Source organism: Hippopotamus amphibius, chromosome 3, assembly GCF_030028045.1.
Source record: "Hippopotamus amphibius kiboko isolate mHipAmp2 chromosome 3, mHipAmp2.hap2, whole genome shotgun sequence".
Lineage (NCBI taxonomy): Eukaryota > Metazoa > Chordata > Mammalia > Artiodactyla > Hippopotamidae > Hippopotamus > Hippopotamus amphibius.
In genome coordinates, this window is record NC_080188.1 from 105,319,279 (window position 1) to 105,339,529 (window position 20,251).

A 20,251-nucleotide genomic window follows, 5' to 3' on the forward strand; every position below is an offset into this window, starting at 1 on the left:
ATGGAGAGAAGGAATCACACAGTGAATGATTTCATCCTGGTGGGCTCCACAATAGACCCAGTGATATAACTAGTCCTGTTTGTTGTGTTCCTTGGTGTCGACTTTGTGATCCTGATAGGTAATATAACTCTCATAACACTGATCTGTACTGACTCCTGGCTGCACACACCCATGTACTTTTTCATTGGGAATCTGTCTTTTCTGGATTTCTGATATTACTCTGTGTACATCCCGAAGATCCTAGTGACCTGCATCTCTGAAGTCAAAAGCATCTCCTATGCTGGCTGTGTAGCTCGGTTCTTCTTCTCTGCTGGGTTCGGGTACAATGAATGCTACCTGCTGGCTGCCATGGCTTATGACCGCTATGTGGCCACCTCACAGCCACTGCTTTACTCTCAGGTCATGCCTATTAAGCTTTGTGCATTTTTGGTAGCAGCCTCATACCTTGGGGGCTTTATTAACTCTTCCATCATAACCAAAATAACTTTCACCTTGAACTTCTGTAGAGATAATGTCATTGATGACTTTTTTGGTGATTTGCCTCTGCTAGTGAAGTTGGTTTGTGGTAGAAAGGATGGCTTCCACGTTGTGATTTATATCTTCCTTGTCTCCAACTACATCACCCCTATTGCATTCATACTTGCTCCCTAGTTTTTCATCATTGCCAACATCTCAAGGTTTCGCTCCACCCAGGGCTGCCTCAAAGCCTTCTCCACATGCTCCTCTCATCTGATCTTTGTCACCTTGTACTATGGCTCCCTTCTCTACATCTATTCTCATCCACAATCTAGATATTCTTTGGATAAGGACAAAATAGTTTCTCTATTTTACACCATGGTATTCCCCATGTTGAATCCCATGATCTATAGCTTTAGGAATAAGGATGTGAAAGACGCTCTGAATAAACTCCTCAAATAAATCAAGGTTCTCTCCTTCTAAGGAGATACAAAGACAATTTTTGATCAGGTTACTATATTTCAAGAAGACCTGCCGTTTTGTTCTATCATGATCAAGAAGTCTTACAAAGCAAGCTAAATAATGTGTACCTTTGATATCTGACAATGCAAGAGCCAGAAGATGACACAAATAGGGCAATTTAAGAGATAAAATTTAAATATCAAATATAAAGATTTGGGTTAAATTTCATGTTACATTAGATTTTTTTTAATTTTTTTTATTTTTTTTATTTTTTGGGGGTACACCAGGTTCAATCATCTGTTTTTATACACATATCCCCGTATTCCCTCCCTTCCTTGACTCCCCCCCCTCGAGTCCCCCCCACCCTCCCCGCCCCAGTCCTCTAAGGCATCTTCCATCCTCGAGTTGGACTCCCTTTGTTATACAACAACTTCCCACTGACTATTTTACAGTTGGTAGTATATATATGTCTGTGCTACTCTCTCGCTTCGTCTCAGTTTCCCCTTCATCCCCCGCCCCCTCCCATACCTCGAGTTCTCCAGTCCATTCTCTGTATCTGCATCCTTATTCTTGTCACTGAGTTCATCAGTACCATTTTTTGATTCCGTATATGTGAGTTAGCATACAATATTTGTCGTTCTCTTTCTGACTTACTTCACTCTGTATGACAGATTGTAGTTCTATCCACCTCATTACATATAGCTCCATCTCATCCCTATTTATAGCTGAGTAATATTCCATTGTGTATATATGCCACATCTTCTGTATCCATTCATTTGTTGATGGGCATTTAGGTTGCTTCCATGTCCTGGCTATTGTAAATAGTGCTGCAATAAACATGATGGTACAAGTTTCTTATGGGATTATGGTTTTCTTTGGGTATATGCCCAGGAGTGGGATTACTGGATCATATGGTAGTTCTATTTGTAGTTTTTGAAGGAACCTCCAAATTGTTTTCCATAGTGGCTGTACCAACTTACAGTCCCACCAACAATGCAGGAGACTTCCCTTTTCTCCACACCCTCTCCAACATTTGTTGTTTCCAGACTGTGTGATGATGGCCATTCTGATTGGTGTGAGGTGATACCTCATTGTGGCTTTGACCTGCATTTCTCTGATGATGAGTGATGTTGAGCATCTTTTCATGTGTGTGTTGGCCATCTGTATGTCTTCTTTGGAGAAATGTCTATTTAGGTCTTCTGCCCATTTGTGGATTGGGTTATTTGCTTTTTTGGTATTAAGCTTCATGAGCTGCTTGTATATTTTGGAGGTTAATCCTTTGTCCGTTGTTTCATAGGCAATTATTTTTTCCCATTCTGAGGGTTGCCTTTTAGTCTTGTTTATGGTTTCTTTTGCTGTGCAAAAGCTATTAAGTTTCATGAGGTCCCATTCATTTATTCTTGATTTTATTTCCATGATTCTAGGAGGTGGGTCAAAAAGGATGTTGCTTTGATGGATGTCATAGAGTGTTCTGCCTATGTTTTCCTCTAGGAGTTTTAAAGTGTCTGGCCTTACATGTAGGTCTTTAATCCATTTGGAGTTTATTTTTGTGTATGGTGTTAGGAAGTGTTCCAATTTCATTCTTTTACATGTTGCTGTCCAATTTTCCCAGCACCACTTATTGAAGAGGCTGTCTTTTTTCCATTGTATACTCGTGCCTCCTCTGTCAAAGATAAGGTGTCCATATGTGTTTGGGCTTACTTCTGAGTTCTCTATTCTATTCCATTGATCTACCTTTCTATTTTTGTACCAGTACCATACTGTCTTGATCACTATGGCCTTGTAATATAGCTTGAAGTCAGGAAGCGTGATTCCACCAACTCCATGTTTCCTTCTCAAGATTGCTTTGGCTATTCGGGGTCTTTTGCGTTTCCATACAAATCATAAGATTTCTTGCTCTAGTTCTGTGAAAAATGCCATTGGTCATTTGATCGAAATTGCATTGAATCTGTAAATTACTTTGGGTAGTACAGACATTTTCACGATGTTGATTCCTCCAATCCAGGAACATTGTATGTCCCTCCATCTGTTTGTGTCGTCTTTGATTTCTTTCATCAATGTCTTAAAGTTTTCTGCATACAGATCTTTTGCCTCCTTAGGCAGGTTTATTCCTAGGTATTTTATTCTTTTTGTTGCAATGGTGAATGGGAGAGATTCCTTAATTTCTCTTCCTGCTCTTCCGTTGTTAGTGTATGGGAATGCAAGAGATTTCTGTGCATTAATTTTGTATCCTGCTACTTTACTAAACTCATCAATTAGTGCTAGCAGTTTTCTGGTAGAGTCTTTAGGGTTTTCTATGTATAATATCATGTCATCTGCAAAGAGTGACAATTTTACTTCTTCTTTTCCAATTTGGATTCCTTTTATTTCTTTTTCTTCTCTGATTGCTGTGGCTAAAACTTCCAAAACTATGTTGATTAATAATGGTGAGAGTCGACACCCTTGTCTTGTTCCTGTGCTTAGAGGGAATTCTTCCAGTTTTTCCCCATTGAGAATGATGTTGGCTTTTGGTTTTTCACATATGGCTTTTATGATGTTGAGGTAATTTCCTTCTATGCCCATTTTCTGGAGAGCTTTTATCATAAATGGATGTTGAACTTTGTCAAAAGCTTTTTCTGCATCTATTGAGATGATCATATGGTTTTTATCCTTCAATTTGTTGATATGATGTATCACATTGATTGATTTGCATATATTGAAGAATCCTTGCATCCCAGGGATAAACCCCACTTGATCATGGTGGATGATTTTTTTTATGTGCTGTTGCAGTCTGTTAGCTAGTATTTTGTTGAGGATTTTTGCATCTATATTCATCAGTGATATTGTTCTGTAGTTTTCTTTTTTTGTGACATCTTTGCCTGGTTTTGGTATCAGGGTGATGGTGGCCTCATAGAATGAGTTTGGGAGTGCTCCGCCTTCTGCAATATTTTGGAAGAGTTTGAGAAGGATAGGTGTTAACTCTTCTCAAAATGTTTGATAGAATTCGCCCGTGAATCCATCTGGTCCTGGGCTTTTGTGTGTTGGGAGATTTTTAATCACTGCCTCAATTTCTGTACTTGTGATTGGTCTGTTCATGGTTTCTATTTCTTCCTGGTTCAATCTTGGAAGATTGTATTTTTCTAAGAATGTATCCATTTCTTCCAGGTTATCCAATTGATTGGCATATAGTTGCTTGTAGTAGTCTCTCATGATGTTTTGTATTTCTCAGGTATCCGTTGTTACTTCTCCTTTTTCATTTCTAATTCTGTTGATTTGCATCTTCTCCCTTCTGCCAGATGAGTCTGGCTAATGGTTTATCAATTTTGTTATTCTTTTGTTAATCTTCTCAAAGAACCAGCTTTTAGTTTTATTAATTTTTGCTATGGTTTCCTTCCTTTCTTTTTCATTTATTTCTGATCTGATCTTTATGATTTCTTTCCTTCTGCTCACTTTGGGGTTTCTTTGTTCTTCTTTCTCTAGCTGTTTTAGGTGTAAGGTTAGGTTGTTTATTCGATCATTTTCTTGTTTCTTAAGGTAGGACTGTATTGCTATAAACTTCCCTCTTATAACTGCTTTTGTTGCATCCCATAGGTTTTGGGTTGTAGTGTTTTCATTGTCATTTGTTTCTAGATATTTTTTGATTTCCTCTTTGATTTCTTTAGTGATTCCTTGGTTGTTTAGGAGTGAATTGTTTAGCCTCCATGTGTTTGTATTTTTTGCAGCTTTTTTTCCTGTAATTGATATCTAGTCTCATGGCATTGTGGTCTGAGAAGATGCTTGATATGATTTCAGTTTTCTTGAATTTGCTGAGGTTTGATTTGTGACCCAAGATGTGATCTATCCTGGAAAATGGTCAGTGTGCACTTGAGAAGAAAGTGTAGTCTGTCGTTTTTGGATGGAATGTCCTATAAATATCAATTAAGTCGAGATGGTCTAATGTGTCATTTAAAGCTTGTGTGTCTTTATTTATTTTCTGTTTGGATGATCTGTCCATTGATGTAAGTGTGGTGTTCAAGTCTCCCAATATTATTGTGTTCCTGTTGATGTCCCTTTTTATAGCTGTTAGCATTTGCCTTATGTATTGAGGTGCTCCTATATTGGGGGCATAGATATTTACCATTGTGATATGTTCTTCTTGAATGGATCCCTTGATCATTATGGAGCGTCCTTCCTTGTCTCTTTTAATAGTCGTCTTTACTTTCAAGTCTAATTTGTCTGATATGAGTATTGCTACTCCAGCTTATTTGGACTTCCATTTGCATGGAATATCTTTTTCCATCCCTTTCCTTTCAGTCTATATGTATCCCTTGGTCGGAAGTGGGTTTCTTGTAGGCAGCAGATAGAAGGGTCTTGTTTTTGTATCCATTCAGCCTGTCTGTGTCTTTTGGTTTGAGCATTTAATCCACCTACATTTAAAGTGATTATTGACATATGTGTTCCAATTACCATTTTCTTAATTGTTTTGGGTGTGTATTTGTAGGTGTTTTCCTTTTCTTGTGTTTCCTACTTAGAGAAGTTCCTTTAGCACTTGTTGTAAGGCTGGTTTGGTGGTGCTGAATTCTCTTAACTTTTGCTTGTCTGGAAAGCTTTGGATTTCTCCCTCAAATCTGAATGAGATTCTTGCTGGGTAGAGTATTCTTGGCTGTAGGTTTCTCTCTTTCAGGACTTTCAGGATATCCTGCCATTCCCTTCTGGCCTGCAGAGTTTCTGTAGAAAGGTCAGCTGTTATCCTGATGGGTTTTCCCTTATATGTTGTTTGTTGCTTTTCTCTTGCTGCTTTTACTATTTTTTCTTTGTGTTGAATTGTCGTTAGTTTGATTAATATGTGTCTTGGTGTATTTCTCCTTGGGTTTATTCTGTATGGGACTCTCTGTGCTTCTTGGACCTGGTTCATTATTTCCTTTCCCATGTGAGGGAACTTTTCCACTATAACCTCTTCAAAGATTTTCTCAGACCCTTTCTTGTTTTCTTCTTCTTCTGGGATGCCTATAATTCGAATGTTGGTACGCTTAATGTTATCACTGTGGTCTCTGAGACTGTCTTCTAATCTTTTTATTCTTTTTTTCTTTTTCCTGCTCTGTGGCAGTTATTTCCCCCATTCTATCTTCCAACTCACTTATTCGTTCTTCTGCCTCAGTCATTCTGCTGGTTATAGCATCTGGAGTATTTTTAATTTCAGTTATTTTGTTATCCATTGCTGTTTGTTTTTCTGAGTTCTTATGAACTGTTTCTTGTACTTTCTCTATTTTGTTATCGATATTTTTTATCATTTTTACTATCATTACTCTAAATTCTTTTTCAGGCATTTTTCCTATTTCCTCCTCATTTATTTGGTCTTGTGGGTTTTTTTCCTGCTCCTTTGCTTGTATGGTGTTTCTTTGTTTCCTCATGGTTGTTCAAACTTTTGGGGTTGCTTGTCCTGGCGATAGAGGTGTTTATAGAAGACTGTCCAAGCCTCAGACTAATGTCCAAGTATTGGATTAAACAAATATTAAGTCTAGGAAACACATACATGTATAAGACACACAATTATTGAATCTGTTAGGACATAAGGCTCTAGAAAGACCTGACAGAACCCCAGTGTGCTATCAGATATTCAAAGAGAAACCCAGCAGAAATTGACAACTGAAACAGAGCAAATCAGAGACAAAAGCAAAAGCAAACAAACAACAAATAACACCCTACACATACAAACATCAATGCAGCGAGATTTTGTAAGCTAGGATCAAATGTAGAAAAGAGCCAGAGTACCACCAGAGAGAATGGAGATTCTCAGAATGTAACTAGACAACTGTACTAAGAACTAAGATAAAGACAAAAGCCTAATATTAAATACCAAGGTGGTGCGTCATCTGGAGAATAGAGCAAGGAGTCTGAGCAGACTGATAGTGTTGCTTATAAGTATGTTAAGATAAAATAAACTTAAAAAGGCTGGAAGAAAGGGGAACAGAAGAGCTAGTGTGGTTGGAAATATGCAAATAAAAAGAAAGGAATAGAAATGTATAAAAGATAGGGATGAAAGGAAAGTATGAGAGATATATTGTCCGTACTACCAAAAACTTAGCTAGATATAGAAGTATATAAAAAGGCAAAAAAAAAAAAAAAAGAATAAAAAATATCATTAAAAAATTATGTTATAAAACTTGTAGATCCCTTAGGGCTAAGATCGTATTTAATAAATCAAAAAAAAAAAAAAAAAAAAGGGAGAGAGTGAGAAAGAAAAAAAAAAATCCAGAACTGATCCCAGAATGGACCAGTTCAATAGGTATTGATACTACTATTTCTGTTTCCTTAGCGTCTCAGCTGTAAGTGTCCTTCTCCTTGCCTTGGTTTTTTTTTTTTTTTTTGCGTTATTCTGTGACCAGCAGATGTTCCTTTATTGTTCGTCTGTAAGCGTTGGTGTGTGGGGAGGGAGAGGGTACAATAATGGCTCCTTCTCCTGGGAGTGAGTGAGAAGTGGCACACTGTTGTTTCAGTCAGGCTTGGAGGTGCCTGTTGCAGAAGGCGCTGGTGGCTCAGGCGTAAACAGAAAGTCTTTGAGTTGGGCCTCTCTCCAGGTTTTTTTCCTTTTGATGCTATTGTTTTTTTTTTTTTTTTTTTTCTCTCAGCCGCCTCCTTGCTGCTGGCGTTGCAAGGGGTTTTAATCTAGCCCCGCCCAAGTGCCTGAGAGTGCTTGTTATCCCTGAGCGCCTTAGGTGGCCTGCAGGGCGTCTCTCCACTGCCTGTTGCAGAGGTGCCAAAAGAGAGGGAGAGGCTACTCGTGCGGCTCCTCCCCCCCTGCCATGAGCTTGCAGCCTCCAGCCGCCATCATGGCCGGGCAGCTCTCAGGGACTGGCACTCCTCTCCGCAGACCTCCTCCCTCCTGTCCTCTCGGTCCGTCACCCTACCGGCAACAATGTTTCTCACCCTGAACCAGCTCTCCGGTTCCCACGCTCCCACTCCTGGACCCTCCGTTCAGCTGCAGATCGATGTCTCGGTCCGGGAACGCTGAGCTGCACTGCGGACCCTCCGTATGTTTCTCACTGCCTCCCATCTGCCACAGCTCCGCTGCTTCACCCTTTTTGAGCCCTCGTAGATGCCTCCCTACCGGCTATGTCGGGCTTCCCGCAGCACTTTCTGGTGTCTGAGGCCGTCTGCTGGTGTTCAGCTGGTTCTCTGTGGGAATTACTGCGTCCTTCCGTGCATTCCCAATGCATCTGTGGAGAGGGATGCACTCCACGTCTCTCTACTTTGCTGCCATCTTTTCTCTCCTACATTAGATTTTATAAACAAAAAAGTCAAAACCAAAACTACTCACCTACTTTCATAAAATGACCAAACAGCCCAGTTATTAGTATAAGAATATTTTTGTCTGGCTGATATATCTGGAATAATATCATTTTTGTTTTTCCTAGGTAGAAACAAAAAATACTGAGTTAATTTTTAACATTTTTCTATGACTGTTAACTAGCCGAAATAATCACTTTCCATCCCCTTAAAAGAATTTCTTAGGCATTTTATATGTAATTTCCTCCCTAAAAGCATTAGCAGAAAGACCCAGAGGCATCATTGAAATAACTTAGTACAACTAGACTAAGCAAGCATGATCTTTTCAATCTTTGTCTCTTACATATGTTCCTTAATTAATGAGACTTTGGTCAAATTCCCATACATATGATTTTTTTTGTGAATCCCTGTATAATTCCCAGGGCTCCTCTTTTATTTTATAGGATTAAATCTACAAAGAATTCTGCTTCAAATTCCTGACATTCTGAGAATCAAAACACATGTCATGAAAAACAAGAATAACTGTAGTGAGGTTTAACAATTTGAGAAATAAAAAGACTATGAGTACACACTAATTTATACAGGGAATATGTAAATGTAGTGATCAAACAAAAGAGTAAATAATGATGTTTGCAGATATTTTTGATTTTTAAAAGAGAGACAATATTAATGTAACTTATGTCAGCAAATCTGAATAAGTCCTCATTTCTACTGGCATAAGCAATAATGAAAAAAGTCAGGCAAGAAAGTAAAATTTGAGCAACAGTTCCCCCAAATTTGGGTGCTCTACTCAAAGCAGGAAAAGAATTATTAGCACAGGCAGTGATACATATTAACAAGAAAATTAAATCCAAGGTATGTAATCAGCTCTAGTTGGAAGACATAACAACTCAATTGAAACAAAGCCTGGTACAAGTCTAAGATGCTCAATTGAGACAATGTTCTAAAACTGAAGGATATGTATGCCAACTCAGACTCATTTTCTAAAAGACATCTCTCTGTTTCCCACTGATAATAATAAAATTACTAGAAAATATATTCTTTTTAACTAATGTCAACAGATCTAATTGCTATATTACAGTGGCAGAAAATCAGTTACTTAATGTTAGTTAAGTTATGCTAGAAACTATCCTAGAGGGAAATGTCAGTTACAAAAAATTAAGTTAGTGTAATAAACCTATTCTTAAGACATCTTATTATCATAAATCCTGATAGTAAACTACAAAAAAGATAGTCTACTGGTTAAGAATTCCTATTTTCATCCTTTTAAGTAGAAGCAACAAGTCCCATTCTTAATATATACCCAGATACTGTAACTTTCATTGGCATAAGTGTGTAGACACATTTTGCATATGGAAAAGAGATCTAAACTTGAAAACCAAGTCTAAATAACATTACAAAGACCCGGGTAAGAAGATTAGATACAGATAATAATAATAATAATAATAATAATAATAATAATAATAATAATAATAATAGATAAAAATAAATAAGAACATCGAAAACTGTAATTAAACATGTGGCACTGATGATTTAGACAACGTTTTAGGATATGTTTAACTGTAAGATTGGCAATAAGTTTTTTACTCACTGTTGGGAATGCTTCATCTGCAGTTTATGGCCGTGAAGCATTCAAATAATTTTTCATAAAATTTGAAACACAGTATGAATTCCTAAGGAAATTTTATTACTCAAATCAAAAATGAAATTTGGCATCTTATAGAATTTTCTAAATTATGCTTTTAGGTATATAAGTTTTAATAAACATGTTTTTATTTTCCTCCATGAAAAAGAAATCTTGGATTTACATGTTTTATTAAAAAATAACATGAATTTTTTTTGGTCTTCCACAGCATAAATGATGTGCAGTGGGTATTTCTGGGGAGCAGGATCCCTGATATTCCCAAAATCATACTAAATGTTCACATTTAGTTCTGTGTCTAGTAAAAAAGAAGAAAGAAATGAAGTAACAGGGATCTATATAGCTGAAATTCACAAAACTATCCATTACTATAACTTCCTGCTGCTATAATTACAAATAAATCTCTCTACCTCCCTTCATGAATGATCCTGCCCATTAACTCTTAGCACCTCAGAATGAGAATTACCTGGCAAATTGTCCAAATTTTCTTATTGTTATATCTGAGTCTTTGATCACTATGTTTTTATTTGGTTGTGGTAATTTTCTTTTGAAATAAATTGCTAAGGAAATACTAAAATATACACTGCTAAATCCTTTGGTATCTAACATAATTCTTCTTGACCTCATTTTGTAGGACTGATAATTTCTGGTAACTGGGTTCAAAAACCCTGCCCAGGAGAATGACTCCTGTCAGTTCAATGCAGGAGGTGCCCAAAATTGCCAGGTTGCATTCCTGGATTCCTACTGATCAAAAGATTTTGTTGGGGAAGTGTTACATCCTTGTGCACATAGACATCCAAATATACTGAGTACAAGATTGTGGATATGGAAGTTAAATTCTACTGGACTATTGTATGATAGTAAAAGAGGCTATGTCAGACAGGCACCTCCGGAGCAGATGCCAAAGTGGACTTAAATGTACAAGGATGTTATTAGGGGAAATAGCTCTACCAGTGCAAGAGAAAATGAAGAGGGAGCCAGAAAGAAACAAAGGGTGTCACCAATAAGATGCAGGCCTGACTGCAAGTGAAGAAGACGGGGAGAGAAGGATGGGCAAAAGAATCCTAAAGCATCATTAAGTCTGTGGTTACTTCAGCAGGATCCTTGGAAGGCACTTAAGGTAAAATTAGTGATCAAAGGAATCCGGTGCCTAATAGGGATGATCCTGCATTGGTATCCCTGCTGTGCTCAGTCATTAGCTGTAAGCACCCTATGGGAGGCATGACCTTGACATAAATAGGAAAGTATATTCAAAGATCATCATCTAGGGCCTTTGTGCAATTATACTGTCTGTAATTGGATCTTTGAAAGGCTTATTTTCCTGACCACTACAGGCGCCATGCCCACCTCATCTCCTCGGTTCACAAGGATATACATTCTAGGTAAGGAGAAGATGGAGCCAAATATTGGCTGCATTTTTTTAAAGCATGTAGAACACTTAGTGGCCAAATCAACAACCATGACTGAGATTTCATATACTATTCCATGATTTTATAAAACCAATTAGTTCTCCATGATAAGACAAATAGCAAAACCAATTATTTCTGTGGATTGGAGGAGATTGTTGCCATTACTTTGCCATCAAATGTATGTCTTGGTAGAGGTAATGTTTGATGGCATACCATGTTCATGAATAAGATGTTTTTCCTGCCAGATACTCTTAGAAAAAAGCTGGTAGGAAAATGAGTAAATTTTTTTAAATCCCACAAAATGTGATTATTCCCAGGAGGAAAGTCCTTACCTCTGCAATTTTGAATTAGTAGGAATTGGTATAAATTGATCACCCTGGCACACAAACCACTCACCAATCCTTTAGGGGAATGATGGTATCCCAGAAGCATAATGGTGATTTTTGTTATTTGCATTTTGGACACCTAATAGCTGTGTTAGCCAATTAGCCCTAGTAAGATTTTCTTGCTGAGCCCATTCCAGCTGTTACGGCCAATTTGTACAAGGGCCTTTTGAACATGAACTGGGTGTGTGGGGAATGAGGCTGACTAACATTCACAGGGCAGTCACTTTATCTACCTGATTAGTAAGTGCCTCTCAGTAGAAGTATGTGTGGTTAGAATGGTGTACATATGTATGAACAGAAACAGCTTAGGACATCTTCTGAACAAAGTTTATGGCTTTGAAGTCTCAATAAAATATGACAGGTCCTCAGCCTCCTCTGCAAACTTAGTGAACTCAAAATGCAAAATTTATCCTGCATGGGCTACTATTGTTTAACTCTAATGTGAGCCAGAATATTTGCAGTTTCCAGGGATACATTTTAGTTTTTAATCCAAACTAACTCCATCCATTTTATTTCCCAAGATGAAAGTTACTAGTCATGCACTCCTAGCTCAACTTGGCTATCTGTGAAGCATGACCTCCACCTGGGAAGACCCTCAATTCTTTTCCCCTCAGACAAAGAGATGAATTTGGTGATTCCCACCCCTGCAACTTTCCATTTTTGATGAAAACACTAATCTCTGTCTTTCTGCAAGTGATGCAATACTGCATTTTGTTTACTGTCTGAGAAATGAATGTCTAGAGGGAATAATTTCAGGGATTTCTACTCACATCTTCTAACAGTAATAATAATCTTAATTCCAAGTGTCACGGATAGAGAACTAAAGTGAGGATTTTTCTGTATAACTATACCCAATATGATTTCTGGGTCTGGTTAAAAATGATCAGTTATATATTTTGTCTCATTGGTCCCACTGAGAGACACACTAGGCCAAAATTATCTTTCATCTTACTTCCATTATTCCCATTAGCATGTGTGACCTGTCGTGTATTTAAGAAAACTGAAATCACATCAAGCATCTTTTCTGACCACAACACTATGAAATCATAAATCAACTGCAAGAAAAAAAAAACATAAAAAACACAAACATGTGATGGCTAAAGAATCTGCTATTAAACAGCCAATGGATCACTGAAGAAATCAAAGAAGAAATCAAAAAAAAATATCTAGAGACAAATGAAAACTAAAGTATAACAATGCAAAACCTATGAAATGCAGCAAAAGAAATTGTAAGAGGGAAGTTTATAGCAATACAATCCTACCTCAAGGAACAAGAAAAATCTCAAAGAAATAACCGAAGCTTACACCTAAAGCAATTAGAGGAAGAAGAACAAACAAACCCAAAGTTAGTAGAAGAAAAGAAATCATAAAGAAAGATCAGAGCAGAAATAAATGAAATAGAGATGAAATAAACAATAGAAAAGATCAATGAAACTAAAAGCTTGTTTTTTGAAAATTGATTAACCTTTAGCCAGACTCATAAAGAAAAAAAAGGGAGAGGACTCAAATAAAAAAAAAATTAGAAATGAAAAAGAAGTTACAACTGGCACCACAAAAATACAAAGGATCATAAGAGACTACTACAAGCAACTGTATGCCAATATAATAGAAAACTTAGAAGAAATGGAAAAACTATTAGAAAGGCACAATCTCCTGAGACTGAACCAAGAAGAAATAGCAAATATGAACAGACCAATCATAAGTACTAAAATTGAAACTGTAATTTTAAAATTTCCAATAAACAAAAGTCCAGGACCAGGTGGCTTCACAGCTGAATTCTATCAAATACTTAGAGAAGAGTTAACACCTATCCTTCTGAAACTATTCCCCAAAAATGCAGAGGAATGAATACTCCCAAACTCATTCTATGAGGTCACCATTACCCTGATACCAAAACCACAAAAAGGAGGAAATTGCAGGCCAATATCACTGATGAACATACATGCAAAAATCCTCAACAAAATACTAGCCAAGCAAATCCAACAATATATTAAAAGGATCACACACCTTGATCAAGTGGGATTTATCCCAGGGTACAAGGATTTTTCGAGATCCACAAATCAATCAGTGTGATATACCACATTGACAAATTGAAGAATAAAAGCCACATGGTCATCTCAATAGATGCAGAAAAAGCTTTTGAAGAAATTCAACATCCATTTATGATAAACACTCTCCAGAAAGTGTGCATAGACCGAAACTACCTCAACATAATAGAGGCCATATATGGAAACCTACAGTTAATATCATACTCAATGGTAAAAAGGTGAAAGGATTTCTTCTAAGCTCAGGAACAAAATGAGGATGTCTATTCTCACCACTTTTATTCAACATAGTTTTGGAAGTCCTAGTCATGGCAGTCAGAGAAGAAAAAGAAATAAAATGAATCCAAATTGGAAAGTAAGTAAAACTGTCACTGTTTGCAGATGATGTGATACTATACATAGAAAATCCTAAAGATGCTACCAGAAAACTGCCAGAGCTCATCAACAAATCTAGTAAATTTGCAGATACAAAATTAATACGCAAATATAGCTTGAATTGCTATAGACTAACAATGAAAAATAAGGAAGAGAAATTAGGGAATAAAATAATAAAATACCTAGGAATAAACCTACCTGAGGATGCAAAATACTGGTATTCTGAAAACTATAAGATGTTGATGAAAGAAATCAAAGATGACGAGAACAGATGGAAAGACATAGCATGTTCCTGGATGGAAGAATCAATATTGTGAAAATGATTGTACCACCCAAAGCAATCTACATATTCAATGCAGTCCATAACAAATTACCAATGGCATTTTTCACAAAACTGGAAAAAACATTTTTAAGCTTGTATGGACACACTAAAGACCCTGAATAGCCAAAGCAATCCTGAGAAAGAAAAATGGAACTGGAGGAATCAGACTCCCTGGGTTCAGACAATACTATAAAGCTACAGTGATCAAGACAATATGGTACCGGCACAAAAACAGAAATATAGATCAATGGAACAGGATAGAAAACCCAGAAATAAACCCACACATCTATGGTCAACTAATCTATGACAAAGGAGGCAAGACTACACAATGGAGAAAATATAGTCTCTTCAATAAGAGATGATGGGAAAATTGCACAGCTACATGTAAAAGAATAAAATTAGAACTTTCTGTAACACCACACACAGAAATAAACTGAAAATAGATTAAAGACCTAAATGTAAGACCAGATAACATAAAACTCTTAGAGGAAAACGTAAGCAGAACACTCTTTGACATAAATCACAACAATGCCTTTTTTGATCCACCTTCTAGAATAATAAAAATAAAAACAAAAACAAACAAATTGGACCTAATTAAATTTAAAAGCACAACAAAGGAAACCATAAACAAAATGAAAAGACAACTCACAGAATGAGGTAAAATATTTGTAAATGATGCAACCAACAGGAAATTAATCTGCAAAATACAAAAACAGTTCATACAGCTCAATATTAAAAAAACAAACAACCCAATCAAAAATTGGGCAGAAGATCTAAATAGACATTTCCCCAAAGAACATATACGGATGGCCAAAAAGCACATGAAAAAATGCTCGGGATCACTAATTAGAGAAATGCAAATCAAAACTACAATTAGGTCTATCACCTTACACCAGTCAGAATGGCCATCATCAAAAAATCTACAAACAATAAACGCTGAAGAGGATGTGGAGAAAAGTGAACCCTCCTACACTGTTGATGGGAATGTAAACTGGTACAGCCACTATGGAGAACAGTATGGAGGTTGCTTAAAAAACTAAAAATAAAGCTACCATATGATCCATCAATCCCACTCCTGCGTATATATCCAGAGAAAACCATAATTTGAAAAGATACACATACTACAATGTTCATTGCAGCACTATTTATTATATATATACATATACTGTAATATATATAATATATATACATTATATATATATGTTATAGAATACTATTCAACCATAAAAAGGAAGAAACAATGTCATTTGCACAAACATGGATGGTAGAGATTATCACACTGTGCAAAGGAAGTCAGACAAAGACAAATATCATATGATAGCACTTATATGTGAATTCTAAAAAAATGATACATATGAATTCATTTAAAAAACAGAAACAGACTTACAGATATCAAAAACAAACTTATGGATACCAAAGGGGAAGCATGGGGAGGAGGGATAAATTAGGAGGTTGGGGTAAATATATACGCACTACTGCATAGAAAATAGATAACCAACAAGCACCTACTGTACAGCACAGGGAACTCTACCCAATGATTTGTAATAACCTATATGGGAAAAGAATCTGGAAAAGAATATATTAAAAAGAAGTGATATATATATCTATAGATATATATATCTCAATTTGCTGTACACCTGAAACTAACACAACATTGTAAATCATCTATACTCTGATATAAAAAGATTTAAAAAAAATTCTGAATGATTACATTTTCACCAGACATCCACTGCCTCTAAAAAAATTACTCCATCATTAAATATTACCCATTTTGTCACCATACAATTTTACTTAATTACCTTTTTAGTTATTTCATAAGAAACTGATTTAAAAAAATCTGTGACAAGCAGCTTTAAACTATGTTGAATTCAAATGTTGATGGTGTTGCTGAGAATTTTAGGTAACTTGTCTAATTCAGATGTTAGAGGTAAATGGAAAATTTTACCTGTTCCTCACAACCAGTCTGATGGTTATTTACATACTGAGATATGATCAGTGCTAATGAAAGGGCCTCTTTTGAAATATCTTAACCTTCTTCCTATTTCAGTTTCTGAAACTACTGAGAGTCCCAAGGAGAAGTAGTATTTCTCACTAATAAAGCCAAAAAAAAAAAAAAAACTAAAAGCAATTAATATTACAGAAAAGGACAAAAGAGAAAAAGTAAATGCACAAATAAGCAGGCAATTATTGAGACCACTTACAAAGGAAACAGCATTGAGTAAGTGTTTATGCATTCATTAGGCTTGCTCTGTACATATTGATTTGGGGAGTGGTAGTCGCCTTCCTAATTTAATACCGCCAAGCTCTTTGCCACATCCCCTGATATTTTAAGCATTTTAATATTGATCCAAGTACAGCCATTGTCTTTGAGAATTTTCCATGTGTGGCATAAAAAGCTTCCTGCAATCTCATCTAGCATAATGCCAACAAATATAGTCTATACTGCATATGGATCTGACAAACTTTCAGCAGGGTCTCCACCATCTATTCCATTTCCTGCTTCTGTACTTAAATAACTGTAGTGTATTTTCCTTTGCTGGAAATATCTTCCTCCCACATGGTAATGGTCCATGCATCTTCAAACTCACAAACATGATTTCCTTCTTGTTAAAACCTCCCATCACACACACAACGCTTCCTTCATTGCCTGGAGCAAGCTCTCCATTCTGGCCTGCCTCCCACTGTCAGGTACAGTAAGTAATTTTGTTGTAACTTATTGCAATTATTTGCTCACAAAGGTTTGGTTCTTCCACCAAACCTCATCCTCTTGAAGCAAGGCCCCATTATTTGGTTCTATCATTTTTTGTAGTTGCTGGCAGAGTATCTAGAACATAGTAAATGCAAGCGAGATATGCAGGTTGGGGGACAGATGATGAGCACTGAGGGAACTGGTTTTGAATCTGGCTCTAGAAGCCTCAAATCTTATGACCTTGAACAATGTATATACAATCATTTCTATGCCTCAGATAGTTCACTTGTAAAATGGGAATAGTAATCATATTTATATCAAAATATTATTATGAAGGTTAAAATGAGATGACTTTATTTTTTTATTGACTGTGTTAGATCTTCATTGCTGCACACGAGCTTTCTCTAGCTGCAGTGAGCAGGGGCTACTCTTCATTGTGGTGCGTGGGCTCCTCATTGTGGTGGCTTCTCTTGTTGAGGAATACAGACTCTAGGCATGTGGGCTTCAGTAGTTGCTGCATGGGCTCAATAGTTGTGGTGAACTAGCTTAGTTGCTCTGAGGCATGTGGTATCTGCCTGGGGCAGGGATCAAACCCATGTCCCCTGCATTGGCAGGCAGATTCTTAACCACTGCACCACCTGGGAAGTCCCAAGAGATGACTTTTTAAAGCAGTCATTGGAGTGCCTGGTACATACTAAGTTCTCAGTAAATAATTTGATAAATATTGGAGAAACCTAAGTTGCCTTTGGGAACATTAGCCAATATGCCACCTTTCTTGTCATTTAAAAATTGGTAATGAGTTGTTGAAAAGTGAAACTGAATGTTTATTGCAAAATCTATCCACATAGACACTCAACATAAGTGCAGTTCACTTTTAAAGTGTTACCATCACAGCTGAATAGATAATTGTTATGTCTCTCTGAAGCATGCTTGTTGTAGGGGAAAGACTATGAATTTTCTAATCATATTACCTTGGGTTTAAATCCTGAATGTACTTACTTCTAAGTTTGCCTGGGAAAGTTAGTTAACTGCTCTGAATCTCTTCTCTTGTCTTTAATGGGAACTACAATACATACTCCTTCAAGTTGTTTGACAATCAAAAAAAGACCCCAGGAAGGTGTTTTAGAAGAGGAGTTTCTCAAAATATGATAATTATCATCATTTCTTTTTAAATCATTCACTTCTTTTGCATTGAGCAACTTCCTCTAAATAAATTAACACACTTTTTGGTTAATTGCCTTGTAGAGACTTTCAAAGCTATGAACCCCTGAGGTGCTTAAGGAATCATATACACTGGGGGCCCTGAGCAAGGATAAATTATCTGTATCCATGGTGTGGTCTTTTGTTGGCTGTGACTGGGAGAGTTACAGGTTAGTGTCCTGGACCTGGGTGAGGTGAGTAGAATGTTTCTGTACACATAATCAGAGTTGGCTGAAAATGGAAGAGATCCAGGACTCTGCCAGAAGGTGATTTGGGCACTACTTGGAAGCATTTATCTGTAACCACGTGCATGAGGTGCTCCCTGTGACAGCACCTGAGTCTCTCAGCATTAACCTCCTGGTATTGAGTTCAGGTGTTACAACTAAAAAAAAAAAAAAAAGAGGGACCCAGAAGGACCACCAGTAACTCTTAGCCTAACATCAGTTATGAAAGGAGGTGACTCAGTGGTTAAGTACCAGGTCTCCGTAGTAAGATAATACCACTTACTAATTGTGTAATTACCAGGTACTCACTAAAACTCAATTTGGTCTCCTGTAAATTATCTTTAATTTTAAATGCTATTAATCCTTAAACACATGTATGATGGATGTTGCAGAAATTAATTTTAAAATGTTAAAGTGCTTGACTCAGAGCAAAGCATTCAAAATTGTTAGCTATCACTTTATAAATACTAAAATTTTGATATAATTTTGAGAAACCAAGAGCAATAGAATCAGAAGATATTAAGTTTAAAATTGAGTCCAAGAATTTTAAACTTTTTCCCACAAGAAATCCCTTTCCATTGTCAAGGACTCATGTTTTCAAAGATTTTTCCCAGCCACAAAATTGCTCTTAATTTGTGTTGTGATTCAGTTAAAATAAACAGCCCACAAAAACTCACAATCATCCTACAAATAAGATGATATCAGCATTGAACTGATATGTTTTAAATCAAAAGCAGATGGGAAAGATTATATTCTATTAAGGGGAACAAAGAATAAGTTAAATTAATAGGATATATGTAATATTAGATAATGTGCAAGCTAGGAAGAATAATACAGTAGAAAAGGAAGATGAGAAATGTCAGGGAAGTGGATTGCTGTGTGGTGATCAGGGAACACTTGAAAGGGAGTAACATTAGAGGCAATTAACACCTGAAACATGTGAGGAAATTCTCTATAAATATATTTGAAGAAGGTCATTCTAACCATAGGGAAGACAACTGCCAAAGCTCTGAGGGAACCCAATTTATCCTTGGAATTGGAAAGAGGGCAGCGGGGCTGGAGTGGAGTGAACAGTGAAGGGGAGAACAGTAGGAGCCAGAGCAGACAGGTAATAAGCTTGTAAATCTTTGTAAGGATTTGGACTTTTACTCTGAACAAGTCATGAAGTCATTGGAGCCTTGGAAGAAGAGTAACATGACATAACTACTATTCAAACATCACTCTGGCTGCCTTGTTGAGAGACTCAAGTGGGGTTAGGATGGAAGTGGGGAGGGGAAAAGGAGACCATTAGGAAGCTCTGCAATAATGCAAACATGAGGTGAGAGTGTGTTAGTGTCAGGTGGAACCACTGGAGCTGGGAACAATTGGTCACATTCTGGATCTATTTTGAAGGTAGAATCAAGATGTTGCTGATTAGTCAGCTACAGGGTAAAAGACAAGGAGGAGTCCAAAATATCTAATGATTTCCCTAAACTGAGATAATGCATTTACTGCAGAGGAGAAGTCTCGAGCAAAGCAGATTTAGGAAGGATTATTAGGAGCTCAGATTTTCCTGAACTTCCCAGTGGACATCCTGTAAGAGATGTTAAGTAGGAATGTTAAGAATCTGAAGTTCAGGGAAGAGAAATGGTCAAGAGGTGATGGATGATAGATAGATGATTGATAGATAGATAGATGATAGATAGATAAATAGATAGACAGGTAAAACTTACATGTAGAGAACATTTAAAGACTGGATGGTTCACTGGAAAGTGATTGCTGATGGAAAAGAGAACGTATTCAAGGGTGAATTCTGG

General features: G+C 36.8%; 1 pseudogene; it reads left to right on the forward strand.

Moving 5' to 3' along the window:
* On the forward strand, window positions 1-918 carry LOC130850226 (olfactory receptor 1013-like; annotated as a pseudogene).
* The last annotated feature ends 19,333 nt before the right edge of the window (window positions 919-20,251 follow it).